This window comes from Diabrotica undecimpunctata, chromosome 8 (genome assembly GCF_040954645.1).
Source record: "Diabrotica undecimpunctata isolate CICGRU chromosome 8, icDiaUnde3, whole genome shotgun sequence".
In the NCBI taxonomy this organism is placed as follows: domain Eukaryota; kingdom Metazoa; phylum Arthropoda; class Insecta; order Coleoptera; family Chrysomelidae; genus Diabrotica; species Diabrotica undecimpunctata.
The window spans coordinates 124009781-124026866 of NC_092810.1; the positions used below are offsets into that span (position 1 = coordinate 124009781).

General features: G+C 31.2%; 1 protein-coding gene across 4 annotated transcripts in view; it reads right to left on the reverse strand.

Moving 5' to 3' along the window:
• LOC140447946 (laminin subunit gamma-1-like) overlaps positions 1 to 17086 on the reverse strand; it is a 157497-nt gene that overhangs the window by 69116 nt on the left and 71295 nt on the right. The window contains exon 1 of one of the 4 annotated variants that reach the window (XM_072540899.1): positions 7703 to 7871. The exons of 1 other annotated variant lie outside the window; for it this stretch is intronic. The gene's annotated coding sequence lies outside the window, so the exon portion shown is untranslated. Of the gene's footprint in view, positions 1 to 7660; positions 7872 to 17086 lie in introns of those variants that run through there. 2 more of the 4 variants (XM_072540898.1, XM_072540900.1) reach the window with 2 other exon arrangements.

Consider the following 17086-nt stretch of genomic DNA (forward strand, 5'->3'; position numbering starts at 1 on the left):
GTCTAATTAAAAATTATGGAATGAATCTGTATATACAGGGTGGTCCTTAAGTAATTGTACAAAAAGAAACAGTAGATTCTGTTGTAAACAAATTGCTTTAATAAAATGTTGATATTAAGAAAGATACAGGGTGTTTAAGTGCAAAATTAAAATTTTATTTTTCGCTTTAACTTTTATGTTTGTAAACATTTATGTATAAAAATTTACAACTGGGTATTTTTAAATATGAGAAATTATAATTTGATGCACACTTTGATGTAACTGATAGAGGGCGCCACTTATGCCACATATGTGGTATAAATTTGCACTTAACTTTTTTGCTCTTTAAGCTACCTGTATTTGGGATAAAAAAAATTAAAGATACATTATTTTAACAAAAAAAAGGTATACTTGTTAATATCTTCAAAACTCAACAGTATTCGAGATAATCGCATTTTAAAAATCAGCTGCATAATTCTGATCTAAGGCAATTACTCCAAGCAACGAAGAAAAAATAGACAAAAACATTAATACTTCTGAAGTTTGGTATAAAATACCTTTAACTAAAGTTAATAGTTAACGAAATATGAAATAAAATTAATATATCAGTAGGATAATTAATAATAGGATTTGACAAAATAACAGAATAATAGGATTTTACATCAAACATTTTACGTTTTATGTTAAATTAAAGTCATAATCAAAACATTTTGTTTACAAACCAAATTAAGAAATAGTTAAACTAAATAACATAACTTTTTTTCAAAGTGAGTGTTCGATATGTCCATGATTTTCTTTAATTCATTTTTCAATATATTCCATAAACGATTGTCTCATATTAAATAGCATCATTGGTTCTAAAGAAACTGCTGCAGTATTTATTTCTTCGCATAGTTGATTGCGAATGTTTAAGACACACGTTGTTTTAATGCGTTCCATACACCAAAATCAAGCGGATTAAATTCGGGGCTACGTGGTGGCTATAATGTATAATGGATGAATATATCGATGACATTACTTATTTATATGATTACGTTACAGCTTACGAGTAACTATAATTACATCTCGAACAAATGGACTATTATGATTTACTAACGAACTAATATTATGCTGAACTAAATTGCCTGTGTGTTTAATATATTTATAGCAATAGCGGTTATTAGGACAACGATGATGTTTTTGTAAAAATGGAGTCTTTCAGGTTAGATTTGTAGCAAAAGTATTATGAAACAGGACACATATGTGTTATTCAATACCTGTGCTCTAGTTTCTATTAGTCCTAATAAAAATGGGTAAACAATTTACGTAATGAACAATAAGTATTCTTTTCGGATTTTTTATGAATTAAATAATTATATCAATATCTCACCACATTGACAAGGAATATGACTACCACGACCAATAAACGTTCAGAAAAGTTGTATTTAAGTATGTTCTAACTGAGAAGAAAATGAAATATCTTTTCTCCAATAAGACATTTAGCACATATAACAAAGCATTTTGTGATGTTACATTATCTACTATAAGAATAAACTATGAATTATGCTTATCTACAGGTATTCAGTGCTTTACCGCACAAATATCAAACTAAGAATTATTGTGCAGCTGACTTATAAAATGCATTTATCTCGAAAACGGTTTAATTTTCAGGTTACTAACAAGTATACCTTTTCTTTGTAAAAATAATGTATTTTTAATATTTTTAACACAAATAGAGCTATCTTAAAGACCAAAAAAGTTCAGCGCAAATTTATGCCACACATGTAGCATATATGGCGCCTTCTATTAGTTACATTAAAGTAAGTATAAAATTATAATTTATCCTACTTAAAAGCATCCAACTGTAAATTTTTGTCCAAAAATATTTACAAACGTAAAAGTTATAGCGAAAAATAAAATTTTAAATTTCCACTTTAACACCCTGTATCTTTCTTAATATCAACATTTTATTAAAGCAAGTTGGCTTAAATCGTAATATTTTAAAGTGCAAAATCTACGGTTTCTGTTTGTACAATTACTTAAGGACCACCCTGTATAATTAACATTACAATTTACATACTTAACTTTACTATTCTTATTTATAATTATACAAAGCTTATAAATTAATTTGTTTAAAATATGTTTGTAATGTTTTTCAGTAAAGAAAAGTAATTTTAAAAGTAAAAATCTGTATACTGGAGGTAAAGGACACTATGTCCATTTTTATCAAAATTGGGATTATTGCACTTTTGAATATAACTTTTCTGGCTCTACACAGAGGTAAACAATACTATGTCCAGAGAAAATTCTACGGCAAGTTACCGACTTTTTAATAAACACCAAGTCCACTTCCAGTCAGAGGTAAACAACACCATGTGGACTTGGTATTGTCTACCTCTACTAAATGTGTGCACTGTTATTTACTATCCGGACATAGTATTACGTACCCTGGTACCTGGTGGAATTTTCATGAACTAAAATAATTGTAACCAATTTATTTAGTTCGCAGTGGTGTTAGATTTTTAAAAGTTGTATAATAAATCCGTTGTTTAATAGTTGCAAAATGGATCCGAACTATCGTGGGAAAAGAAAATTCCTACCGAAACCATAAATAGTATATATCAACATATCAATTCCTTCCCAAAGTACGAGAGTCATTATTCCAGAAAAAGGAGCAAGAGAAATTATCTAGGCACAGAACTGACAATAGAAAAGATGTATCAATTGTACATTGATTAATGCAAGAAAGACATGTGGATCCAAAGCTAAGAGCAAAAAAGTGGTTGTACGCAGATATTTTAAATAAAGACTTTAAGTTGTCGTTTAAACCACCCAAAATAGACGCTTGCGATTCATGCAGTACATTCACAGCTCAATCGAAAAATAATCTTATTGTAGATAAACTAACCAGGCTGATCATGATGCCCACCTAATTGAGTTTAAAACTCGGTATAACTTAAAACAAATTGACTTTATAATGGCTAAAGATTCACCAAAAACACAAAGTACTATCTGGCGATTTGCAAAAATGTTTGCCTTCATCACTAAAAAACAATTACAGTAGACTCCCTCTATAACGAGAACTGAAATGACAGACTAATTACCTCGTTATAAGCCGATCTCGTTATATCAGACAATAATAATACTGTGCATACATATGAATCTGTAGTTTTCTAAACCAATAACTTCCTATAGTGAAGCCATTCGGAGTAATATAAGATGCTAATAAATATTGTTTGAATGGCGTTTTTGAAAAAAAGGTATTTACTTTTATTGTCAATGAAATATATTAAAACATAAAAGAGTTGTTTACTTTTATTATCAATGATATACGTTAAAACAAAAGATCTGTATATTTTTTTCCAACTACATAATGGCTAAAGCGTATTTTCAAGGATAACATAAACTACTGCGTCTGCAATTGGAAGAAGTCTGTCATTTTTAACTGCTTTAAATGGTCCAGTATCATTCTATCATATTTTCTAAAGATGTGAAACAGTTGTATTTATTCATTGTAAAGAAGTTTATTGCGGGCTGCAGTTAAGTTTATTGAGGGGCTGTTTGAAAAGGTATTTATTTATAGCCACGACCCGACCAAAAACGTAAAAAACACGTTTTTGGATCTTATTTTCTCTCGTTATAACCAAATTTGCCTCGCTATAGACGGTTATAGTTCAATAGAAATTTCACGGGACATCTAATGTATCTCGTTATAAGCGAAACCTCGTAATAACCGTGTTCGTTATAAAGGGAGTATACTGTATATTAGTTTCTACAAAAGGAAGCTTTGGACATTAAATTTTACATTATATGATGCCAGTGATTCTTATGTACAATGTATGATGTGGGCGAATCGAAAGGGGCCTGTGGTGCAAATGAAATTGCCTCGTCAATTTTGAAATGGGCTGACAATACAATTCCAGGTAGTCAAGTAGAGGACATCACTCTTTGGACCGATAACTGCTATGGATAAAATAAAAATATAAGTATTATAATGTGCTATTTTTGGATACTGCATACGTACCCTCAAATAAAGACGATCACTTAGAAGGTTTTACTGAAAGGGCACACACATATGGAAGCAGACAGTGTTCATGCTTTGATCGAGAGGAAAAGAAAGAAACTTTCCAATTTGGCCATTTTAACACCATGGAACTGGCAACAGTTAGTTACGGAAACATCAGGTAAATACGCAGTGCACAATATGGAACTTGCAGATTTCAAAAACTTCAAAACGCAAAGAGCTTGTTCTACTGTGAACATGTGTTTTCCTATAAGTCCAACAAGAACACATTGGAAAGCTCTTTTATAAGACCGATTTCAATAATCAAAATATGTATGAGGTGGAGTTCATGAGGTATCGAAAACAGCAAATAACGTTTCCAGACCAATTAAATCAAGTCTTAGTAATCCCATTACCAATCACAAAATAAAAGTACAATGACTTAATTGCACTATTGCGTTTTGTTCCGTCGATTTGTCATGCGTTTTATCATAATTTAACACAGCGATGTAGCCACAAAAGATTACCCCCAAGAAGATGAAGATGATATGGAGCCTCTTTAACAATTTTGAGGCTTGTCTATAATTTTACTTAATTGTTATAATATAATATTTGTCTCTAATAAAATAATAGTATAGGCTGTTTATTGTGTTTGTCTTGTTTATTTCGTAGAGACCCTAACATGCAATGTCACATTATTTAAAAAAGTTTTTAGAGGTAAACAGCACTATGTCCAACTACACATTTTTTAAAAATTTGTATAATGAACGGTAAACTTCAGGTATGTAACACTTCATGGAAGGAAAAACGATTATACACATAACAATAATAATATATTATGGTTATGTGTGTAATCGCTTTTCCTTCCATTATAAGAAACTGGTTTTTTTTCATATTTAGAAAGCCTGATGTTTTTACAAATTTAAAAGAAAAAAAAGTTGACCTGGGACACTTTGGGATGAAGTTAGCGTCTTTTTTTTTTAAATTGGTAGCAGCTTTATTGATAAAAATTAAGAGATCTTATTAGGATCATCTGAAAGAACATGCTTTAAAGTTTTAATGTGAAAAATTAAAAAAAGATTGCACTTTAATGGAATAGTTCACACAGTTTCAAAAATGTGGCCTTAAAATCGGACGACTTTGAAACTAGTGAGATCGGTGGAAGGGGAAGGAGCTGTTAACTGTATCTCTGTTTCTTGTTTATGGATTTAGAAGATTTTTTTTTAATTTGTATGAAATTTTTTCGTATATTACGAATACATATTATTTAATTAAATAAATTATTAAATAAATCATCTAATTTGTTTAAACTTTTTTTTTAGCTTTTAATTTTTTTTAGGAATACTTGAGGTAAATTTTTATTGTAAAAAATAAATATTTATGAATAATATACCTATATACTTTTTCAATAAACTTCGTAAATACTTTATTTATAATAGATTTTATCAAGAAAACAAAGTATCCTATTCAATTATTTCTAAAAATATTATTGGTTTATGTAATGCTTTAGAAATAAATAATACCAAATAAAATAGGTTTTATTTCTTGCTAAACATGGTAGGCTTTTGTCGAAAAAGGTCGATTTCATACCCACATGCTGAAACTTGTTTTAATCTATATTATTCTAATGTCAATATTCTATGCTGAAAAGTTTACCGAAAATTTTCCATGGCAACCCATTTATGTATAACAATTTTTAAACGAATTATAAAAAATTGCTTTTTTCACTTTAAAACCACATTTTTTAAAAGTTACATTTTTATGTAAAACGCTTACTTTAAATGTAAATTGCAAAAAATAAACTACTAAAATAACTGAAAAAAGTTAATTTTAGTGTTTTTCGAGGCCATTTTTTTAAAGGTTGAACAATATTTAAACTTTTTTTTCCTATTTTTTTTACAATATTATTAAAAATTTTGAAATTTTGAAAATATTTTAAGCAAGACAAGACCCAAAATTGTATGTAATATAATGGTTATAAGTTTATTTTTAAAAAAGATAATAAAATTAATAGAAAATAAAAATTTTTTAGTTATTTTGCAATTTTTTAAGCAACAAAGAAGGATAGGAACATTTAAAAACGCCACTTTGAAGGTTTTTATAACTTTTATATAACGTTTTAAGTTTTCTTATAAGAGTAAGACTTATAAGAAACTTATAAGTCTTACTCTCAAATTTGTTTCAAATGCTTCACTTTTTGATGATAGACGGAAAAAGCAAAAAATTATCGTTTTTTGACCTTCATTTGTTAATAACTAATTAAGTGCAAAAAATCGACTGCAGGAAACATATAGGTTCTTATTACAAAGGTCCATACTAGTCAAAACAACTGTCCGGTTGCTGGCCGGACGAGTGTCACGAAAAAAAACTTATTTCCCTGGGCTAATTATTACAGATTGTAAATAAATGGGAAAAAATAATTTAATCTGATAAAATAAGCCTTTCTCTTTAATTTGGTGCTCTCAAAATTCATATAGACTTAACAGATTATGCATAATAACGTTGTAGAAAAAAACTTTTTGGGATAAACAATTTCAATTTTGCAATAACCGTTCAGTGAAACTTCTTGAAATTTTTATATCTGAATATATGTGATATTGTCCCTATTATCACGGGAAATTAAAGGTTTTTGTGTATTTTTAAAAAAGTTATTAATTATTTCCAAAAAAATCTACTTTTAAAGCTATTTTTGGAATTTTTAAGCAACAAATTAACAAAAATATCTTCACAAACCCCAAAATTTTCTACGCTTTTTCTGTAAAATCTTCACCTTTAGTATTTAAATCAAATAGCGATCTTACATTGTTTATAATAAATTGCTTATTAGTAAAAAATGACGTTTAATCATTTGCATATTTTGTTTATTACATATTGTTGTCACCAAATTGATCAAACCAGTTGTTAGACACCTGTATCAAAGATCGTCACGAAAAACACTTTTGATTTGCTAATTCTCAGGTCTATTACGGAATTTAGCTAAGTTGAAAATAGTATGAACTACAAAGAGAAATTATTAAGAGATTATTAACAAATATAGACATTAAAAGAAAGCTTATATATATATATATATATATATATATATATATATATATATATATATATATATATATATATTAATTTATATATTTTTATATTATTTAATTTAATTTATACATAAATATAATTATATACTTTAAATTATATACTTATGCCGGGATAGCAGCAGCAGTTTTTTTTTTCGGTTTTATTATTATATGATAAAAACTAAAGTAACGAAAAGGAGCATTACGCTACCAGAACTCTTTACTAAAATAATTATTTTACTAAAAAGAAAAGAAAAATTATACGAAATCAAATGAGTTACCACCAAATAAAGTCATTCTAAACAATTCAGAAACACGGGAAAACCATTTTATTCTTGTATTTTAAAGCGTATAATGGACATCTAATTGTGACTATTAGAGGAGATTTTGTTTAATCCACGATATGATTATTTTATTATTTTATTTTCAATCCAACAAAATATAATAGTTTGATTATTTCAAAATTCTCGTATTTTGACATCGGCTTCTGAAGTGGAAGTCTACAACTTAAAACTAGTTTTTTCATTAATTCACGTCATGTTGATATTATTAAATATTATTCAAAACATTTAGAAAACCAACAAATTGTCAGTTTTATGTGAAGCAATTTTAAAACAGTGTGAAAAAGTGCAACAACTCCTTAAACCGAAGAAAGATTTAGTAAAAATTACTTGGCAACATTTTTTCAAAACAATTAATTGCACAAAAAAGTCACTTAAAAAAACACAATTCGTCACCGAATCACACGCGAGTTCTATCTTTACATCGCGATGGACATGAAACAGTTGAACACGACAGCCGACACTGACTCACCGCTTGCCGCGATGTGCAACCTCTTAAGATTGCACTTTGTTATAGATGGAACGGCATTTAGTTCCACTCTCAGAAGGAACCGTTGCTTTTTTATTGGCTTAAATGAACTGTGATTCAACGATTCAAATTGGAAGGTAAAACTCAGTGGATTTAATTTATTAACGAGCACCTAAAAGCGGCGAATAAAAGAGTAGACTAGTAAACTACTTCGTCTTAAATATGTTGAGAATGAGGATACCTGGGAATGGTCAAATGAACATTAAAGAAGAAAAAAACAGATAACTATAAAGAGTGGCACGAAATTAGATCCAATAAGTTTTCACAGTTATAACGTCGCCAAAAAAATCCCAAATTATCTGTAACAAAAGAACGTTATAAACGTCACATCTTTATTAATTTATATTTAAATAAATATTTTATTTTAATTTCTTTATTAATTTATTAATTCCTTTACCTTCAGTTTCTGTTTTACTATTTTTTCTTCAAAAAGTAGTTGGCCCCCTCTCACTCTTTCTGTCCGGTAGAATAAATATTCACTCTCTCTCTCTCTCTCTCTCTCTCTTTCTGTTCGGTAGACTAAATATTCTGTTATATGTTGACAGAAGAGCTAATTCCATCACAGATATACATGTTCTATGACATCTGTGTTATACTTCATTGTAGTCTCCCACTTACTTCCTGTCAATCAGCTTTTCTAACATGGTGGGAATATCCTTTTTTGTCTGTAATTGAAATTTATAACAGAAAGTAATATGAAATAAGGTTCATTTTATCATCTGCAGAAATCTCTTGGGGTGAGTACTTTCATTGTAATCTATATTCTATAATTCTGACAGCATTTTTAATATTCATAACCTCACTTCTTTTAAAGCCACGTTTTTAATTTTGTGCATGTAGGAATCTTACAAAATTTAACTAATTTTAATAATCTATTTCATTTTATCATTGCCATCTGCTATTTGTTTAATTGTGATTTTGGTAAAATAATTGACAAGGAAGTTAACCCTCTTTGATGTCTCGCTAATGCTGATGTTATATTCTAGTTCATTGGAGAATTTATTAGATATGGAATATTTATTTGAATAATTTCTGAAATTCTGTGGAATGTTTTATGGAATAATGGAATTTATGGAATATCTGCAGCTGTCTCTAAGGCTTACCCACATGCTCTGGAGGCGGCAACAGGACCTACCCACATAATCTGGAGGCAACATCTAATTAGAAGCAAGCAGCCCATCGATGCTATAACTATCAGTTCCAAATTTATTTATTGTAAAGCTTTAGGCAGGGTTGTTTTTGCTTTGTTTTATGTTGAATAAATATGATTAGTTAACTCATGGTTTTATTTGTTACCAGCTAAATTTTTATAGTTTAATTCATAGTTTAAGACAAGACGGATTCACACTTGAGAGACTGAGATAGGCGAAGCATAGACGATAAGCTCCCATGGTTGATTGAGGTATTATTTTATTATAGTATTTCAATTCTCTTTGGTAGTCTTATCGTTACAAGTGTAAGGCAATACAATGAACTTATAAGTTCATGCCTGAAACCATGGAACCTTATCAAATGCTTTTTTAAAATCTACAAAACATAAGAACATGTCCTGATTATTATCCATGCATCTCTGGGTCAGCACATTCAAGCCAAATAAAGGTCCTCTTGTGCCCATTCCATTTCTAAAGTCAAATTGTGTGTCACTACTTTCATATTCAGGAGTTTTAACAACTCTGCTGTGTACCATTTTCAAAAATGTTTTAAGTGTGTGGTAGGATATTGCACTTGACTTTTTGAGTATTGCCACAAAGGTCGATTACAGCCATTGTCTAGGGATTGTGGCAGTCTGATAATTATAATAAAGAGTCTAGCCATTACATCAATGACATTTTCAGCAATTTCTTTTAATAATTTGATGGGCACATCATCTGGTTCAGTAGCTTTGTCTTTTTTTGTGTTTTTAATGGCATAGATCACTTCTTCCCGTAATATTTGTGGTCCCATATCCTCTGTGGTTTCTAATGATAGTTCTCTTTTATTATTAATTAGCTTTTGGATGTAATTGGTCCAGTGGCACAATCTTTCTTTTATATCAGTAATAATATCTCCATTATTATTTTTAAGGATATTTGTTGTTGTGCTTTTTCTAGAGCCTGTCATTTTTTTGATTTTTTTGCAAATTAAAGCTATTATACTTTTTATCCAGATCTTCTATTTTCTTGCATCTGTCAAAGAGCCACCTCGTTTTTGCCTCTCGAATTTTCTTTCTAATGTTTTTCTGAATTTCTTTGTATTTATTCAGGTCTTTTGCTTTATGCTTTCTTCGTTCTTACATAAGTTCAAGAATTTCTACTGTCATCCAAGGTTTTTTTCCCAGTGGTTTAAGGGTTTCTTTTGTCGCCAAGTACTCGGTCAGAGTGACGAATGAGCACTCTTGGCGCGCATCGCCCCGCCTACCTTCCTTTTCTAATTTTTTCATTGGTCTTCTGGTTTGGAATCTTGCAAAATATTATGTGTAAATATTAGTTGATTTCCAATCCAAAGACAGTTCACCTTGGTCTCTTTTAGAGCCCTAAACTCTAGTGAGCCGATCAGCGGGGGCTCTGCCTCACCTACCTTAGATTCTGTGGCTTTGTCTTTGTATTTCTTTAAAGTGGCGTTTTATTTTATCATTGTTTGATGCAAGTGCATGTAAGAAATCAAATATCTTCTGGTTCATGTAAGAAATTAAGAAGATAATAGTTTCAACGTCCCGATCTAAAGAGGGATAAGTGCCTAGGGTATATCGTATACTTATATACGAATATCCTAGAGTAGAGCGTACGGTGTGGAAGACGGTTTTACCGTCATGTTATCCCCTCGAGACGACATGGCGCCCAACAATGGATTAAAATCCAAACCTGCGACCCTGATCCACATAAGGCAACACACCATTGACTTCAACATGGGTTGAAGTCAAAAGAACAGTGGGGAGAGCCACGTAGTGTTAGAAAGCCATACTCTAACACTCCACCATCGAGCTCTGCAGCAGACCTGATGCCTTTCGTATACCAGATGTCTCAACGAGCCAGCCTGATTCGACGCTTGAAGTCCCGGAAGCTACGGAGATCCTGGAGTAGCCATAGTCCTTGCCTTCCCTCCAGATATGTGGTCGGCGTAACTGAAGAGGGATAAGTGCCTAGGGTATATCGTATACTTATACACGAATATCATAGAGCAGAGCGTACGGCGTGGAAGACGGTTTTGCCGTCATGTTATCCCCCCGAGACGACAATTTTCCAACTGACACAAGGGCATGTTTAATTTGCCCCCATTTTTGGTCAATAGTTAGAGTTTCTGCATTATCTTCTTTGACTTTCCTTAAGTTTTTATTTATTTTAAATTTAGTTTCCGCATATGTGTTACATTCTTTAGTTTCACTCTTATCGACAAAATAACCCGATTTTGATCGGAGAATATGTCCGCTCCTGGATAAGTTTTGGATGATAGTATAGAATTTCTATATCTTGTGTTGACGATAATATGATCTATTTGATTTCTGATTACTTTGTTATTATTGTCAGCTGGTGACTTCCATGTGTATAATCTACGTTTAGGAAGTTTGAACAAGGTATTTGAAATTATGAGTGCCTATTAATACAGAACAGTAGATCGTCACCTTTATTCCTCTCCCAGAGTTCACATCGCCCCACACAATTCTCCACTTCTCCTTGGCCCACTTTAGCATTTATATCTCCCAATATAATATTTATATCATTACTTTTTGTCAGCTTTAAGACATTGCCAATTTTTTCATAGAAGTTCTCTGTGGTGTCTTTAACCTTGTCTGCATTGGGTGCATATACTTGACTTATATTTATTTTACGTTTTAAATGAGAGTTGAGAGACAGCATCAATACTCGATCGGAGTAGGGAACAAAGTTACAAACATATAATGCCAACTTCCTGCCTGTGATTGAAGTTGTTGTTACAGGAATAATACATTATTCCACTTCTGGTGTTACATTTTCCTGATTCAGGCCATTGTATATCGCTAAACCTAGTATGTTAATCTTCATTCTGCACATTTCCGACACAGTGTTATCTAGTTTACTAGATTGGTATTAACTTCTTACGTTCCATGTTCGAATTTTCAAGGCTATAGAGTTATTCTTATTTGTTTGACAGGGATTCACCTTGATGACGGCCTGAGAGGCCCTGTCGTCTAAATCTGATTGTCCTCCCCTGCCTGATCCTGGATTACAAGTTCCATGATCATTAAGTAAATTATCGACTAGTGGGTCCATGATGATTTTTACCAAGGATATCCATGAGGATATTTAATATGGTAGTCAACCTGTAGATTTCCACATCTCAATGCCGTTGACTAATTAGCTCTTCCGCCTTCGGAGTTAATTTCTCAGCTCCAGGGTAATAAAGTGCTTTACCATGTGTCGGTTCTTCCAACCGTAGCCGTTGACCAACCAGTTGGGGATTACTTATACCGGTAATCGTTCGGTTAATTTAAAACTTGTAGTATCCAATAATGGACCGATCCAGGATCATTTCCCTTACGCTCTATCTTGGTACTGGTGATGCCGCTGCTAGACATCAGAGTAGGATATGGAAAGGGAAACTTTGATAATTAGATGGGAGAATGGGTATAGGGCATATTTCTCCCTAGGTACCAGGAGATAATTATGGCTCACGTGGGCAGGGTCGCATCCCTGAAGTTGATATATCTTCTACCGGGCACGTAAAAATGTTTCTACCCGCTACCCTACTGGCTGTACACATTACATTTTTAACCTTTCAGCACGGCACCTGTATATACGAAAATTTCCTATAAACTCACCAAAAAACCCAGTGAGCAATCAAGCAGATTATATGTTATTTAATAACAGATTTAAAAACAATTTTACGGTTACAAAACTTATCTAAGTGCAGAAATCAACTGTGATCGTAACTAACTTAATAAGCAACTTTAACTTTAAAAAGAAAACGTTGGGATCTGAATAAAATAAAGAAATATCACTCATAGACACAGAGATCAGAAAAAATTAGATGTGGAATGGACAAATCAGAAACACCTTTTGAGGAACTTATGATTTATCAAAAACACGTGTAACACTTAAGGTCATAAATATCTACAATTTGATCGGGAAGGGGGCATAAATTAATTATTAAAACACTCAACAGATGAAGACTTTAATAAAAGGAGGAGAAACGAGGTTGGAAAAGAAAGCGAGTATTTCGAAATAAGCAAGAAGACAACTAGAACACCAGGTAAACAGAACAAAGATGACAAGATTGACCAACTATTGGAGTTAATGAATGAAATGAGAAAATAATTGCAAGAGATAAGAAGTGATACAAAAGAAATACAAAGGAGTAGAAATAAATGCGACATGAAACTAATCAAATAAAACAGGAACACCAATTCATAATAGAAGAATATGAAAGAGTAAAGAGAGAACGAGATGATGAAACAAGAAGTATGTGTACAGGAACTGTACAAACGGTCTACTTAAAAAAAAAGGTTTAGGATTTAGTGAAAAAAAAAAAACAAAATTTATACAATGTACGTATGTATGCTCTCCGTTTCTTGATATTCCAAATCTGATGTTGCTGTTGAATTTACGCCATTCTTCTATCCTGCATAATTCACAGTATCTCATTGGTTATCCATGATTTATTTTTTTTCTTTGTTGTTGCTGGTTTTAGAAAGGTGCTTGATCTAATTTTTTTAATTAAAATACAATATTCTTTACGTAATGCTATTTTTTGTTTAATTGAAAATTTCAGTAAATGTCTCGTTAACTCATATTTTTTTTATTTAGGATGGCCTACATAAATAAGCACATTTCTGTTGAAGCAAAATTACATTTTTGAAATACATGTTCACTTATATGTGTTGTTTTCAATTTATTTTTAACTACATCAAAAATATACCTTATTTAAAACAGTTATTATCTACAGTTGGATCAGTAAATTAGTTAAGTTTAGTAATACAATACATTAAATTCTAACCATTATTTATAAGATAAAAATATTTAAAAATCAATCTGATAGTACGTAGATTAAATTCTTAATATGGACGTTGTCTAAAATTATGTACATACCAATCTGATACACAGGCAGGTAATTTTAAATTCTTACAAGCGACGATTGATATCCCCTATAATTTTCTAAGCTATAATTTTGTTCTGTTTGAACATCGGTACTGTGATAATAACAGCAGATTCTTACTATAATTTAAAACACCATAAATATTTTTTATGGAGAGTTAATTGATTTTATAATTATGTTCATAAACAGGAAAGAAGAGATTGGTATAAATATTCAACATATTTGTATTTGTTGGCGCTGAAAAACGGATATAATTAGATGTTTGAGACGAATGTTCTTTTTCTTTCTTGAAACTCTTTATATCTTGAAGAGGTGTCGAAGACGTATTAGAGAGGCTTTTTAAAACATTGGTTATATTAAAAAACAGAGTACCTAAGTATAGATGTTACACAATAGTACTAGTTTGGTCAGTTTATTTGCCTATTATGACGATATTTCATATTTTTTTTATTTTTATTTAGTGTCTGTCGTTTCTTAAATTGTTACTAAGAAATATCTGTTTGTAATATTTAAATTCGCAAAAATTTTACTTACATTTTATATGTATGAAATATTTGTCACTATTCCTTTGACTTGTCAAAAACAAAACAATTTTTGTATATGGACTTAAATTCTATTCTATTTCTTATGTTTTTACCCTTCCATCCCGCTCTTTTAGTTCTTCCGGTCTTTTAACAATTATTATTTCACCTATTGACATTCTTTTTTGCTCTGCTTATAGTTATGACTTGGCCTATCCATCTATTCTTGATCTTCTGTTTCTACTCTTACTATAAATCAGGCAAACAAAAAAATTAAACTGGTCGAAATCACTTCATCAAATCACAAATTTTGAATTCGCTAAAAAAATACGTTTCCTTGCTGGTCACTTTACATTGTAATAATATTATATTTTTGCTTGTAATAATAAAAATAATATATTAGATCTAGTTTATGAAATAAGTTTTTATAAATCATATTGTTACAAATACAGTCCTCCTTGCAATTGATCGTACGTATTCGGCAGTAAACAGAACAAAAGGCAATTATTAAGATTAGAAGTTTATTTCTGAGAACAATTCTATTCTCTTCTCTCTCTCTCTATTTCTCAACACAATCGAGTTAGTCTATTTAACAGCGGAAATAATCATTGTCCTGATGTTATATCCAAATGTATTTACACAGTAAAATAAAATTATCAACAGCTGCATTAGCAGCTAAATCAACGATTGCTGCAACTATGCAACAAAGTAAATACTTTCATTTTACTAGCGTCAATAAAAAACTGAAAATTCCGCAAAGGAAAAACTGGAATACAAAGAAAACGCTTAACTAGCACAGCATAGAACAAGAATGATAACACAGCCCAACAAAATGATTTCAAAAATGTCTTCTTTCTTCTTAGTTGTTTGTTTAGAATCAATTGTATAATTTTAACTTCGCTTCGAAAAGATATATATACACACACCTGCAATTTATCAGACGAACTTACAGTAAATATGATAGATCATGATATTGTAGACTCACTCTAACCATCATCAATGAAAGACTAAAATCAATTCTCTTACCACAAATTCCTCAAGAACAATGCGGATTCGTCCCAGGTAGAGGAACAAGAGAACATATTCTTAATATTCGTCAAATTATTGAAAAATCTCGAGAGTTTAACATAGAAACATATTCATGCTTTGTTATTCCAAGACCTTCGATGTCGTAAAATGGGATAAAATGTGGCATATGTATACTTAGAGAAATGGGTACGCCAGAATATCTAATCTATTTATTACAAAAACTATATGTAAATAATACTGCTAATATAAGAGTTAATAATGTGGTTTCGAAAAACTTCAAATTAAAATCAATTCAAAGTTTTTGAAGAATGGCAAGGTGGAGCAACGATAAGAGGAAGAAAAATCAAAAACCTACGTTATGCTGATGACACTGTTATATTGGCGTATTCACCAGAAGAACTGGAACAAATTATAAATAGGCTAGGCACGGTGAGTACAGAATATGTTTTAAAAATAAATATGCAGAAAACCAAAGTGATGATCATCGATAGAATCAGAAACAACAAGGCAGAGATAAGAAACATGTCAGGTTACGAAGTGGTCAGGCAATTTAATTGCTTAGGCTCCGTTATTACTAATAGTGGAGGATGCGAAGACAAGTTCCGTCGACGCATCACAATGGCCAGATCGGCAACAGCCAAACTCACAAAAATTTGAAAGAACACTGACATCACAAAAAATACAAAATTACGCGGTGTTCGAGCATTGATATTTCCTATCGCCACCTATGCTTTAGAAACTTGGACAATAAAAAGAGCCTATTTTAAGCATATAATGGCATTTGAAATGTGGGTCTACCGTAGAATATTGCGCATACTATGGACCGCCCATCGCAGAAATAACTCAATTTTATTTTTATTTACATAAAAACTAGACTCATCACAACTATCAACCAAAATATGCTGAGATATTTTGGACATATAACTAGAAGAAGAGAAGGCATGGAGCGAATGATAGTTGAAGGTAACGTAGCCAAAAATCCAGAGGAAGATCTCCAGTACGATGGTTGGACCAAATAAAGGAGATGACTGGTTACTCATTCTCCGAAGCAAAAGAACACGCACAGGAGAGAGATAATTGGACAGAAATAGTCAAACAAATTATATGATGCCACTACATCCTTACGAAGAAAAAAAGATTGAGGAGGAGACTCACCAATCGAATATAATAAACGTCCACACGAGGAGAGGAGCAAGTGCGGATTCTGATCACTACTGGGTCGAAACTAGGGTAAGAGCCAGAATTTTAAACATAAGAAAAGGAAATAGGTTCCAAACATGAATGATACAATGCAGAAGGACTCAAAGATACGAAATAGAGAATATAAACATTAAACTAGAAAACAGACTAAAACATGAAAACATAAATGGGGAGTGGGAAGGGTGCAGAAACATCATAAAAGAAGCAGCTGAAGAATTACTAGGTATAAAAATTAAACAAAGAAGAACAATAACAAATAAGTGGTTTGACGAAGAATGTCAGGTTAACAGCAAAAAAACATAGGATATTTACTGATAAAACAGGGGTTCATAGCTCGGCAAGCAGAGGAGAAATATAAATAACTAGGTACGTAAATAAGAAAAGAAAATTCACCA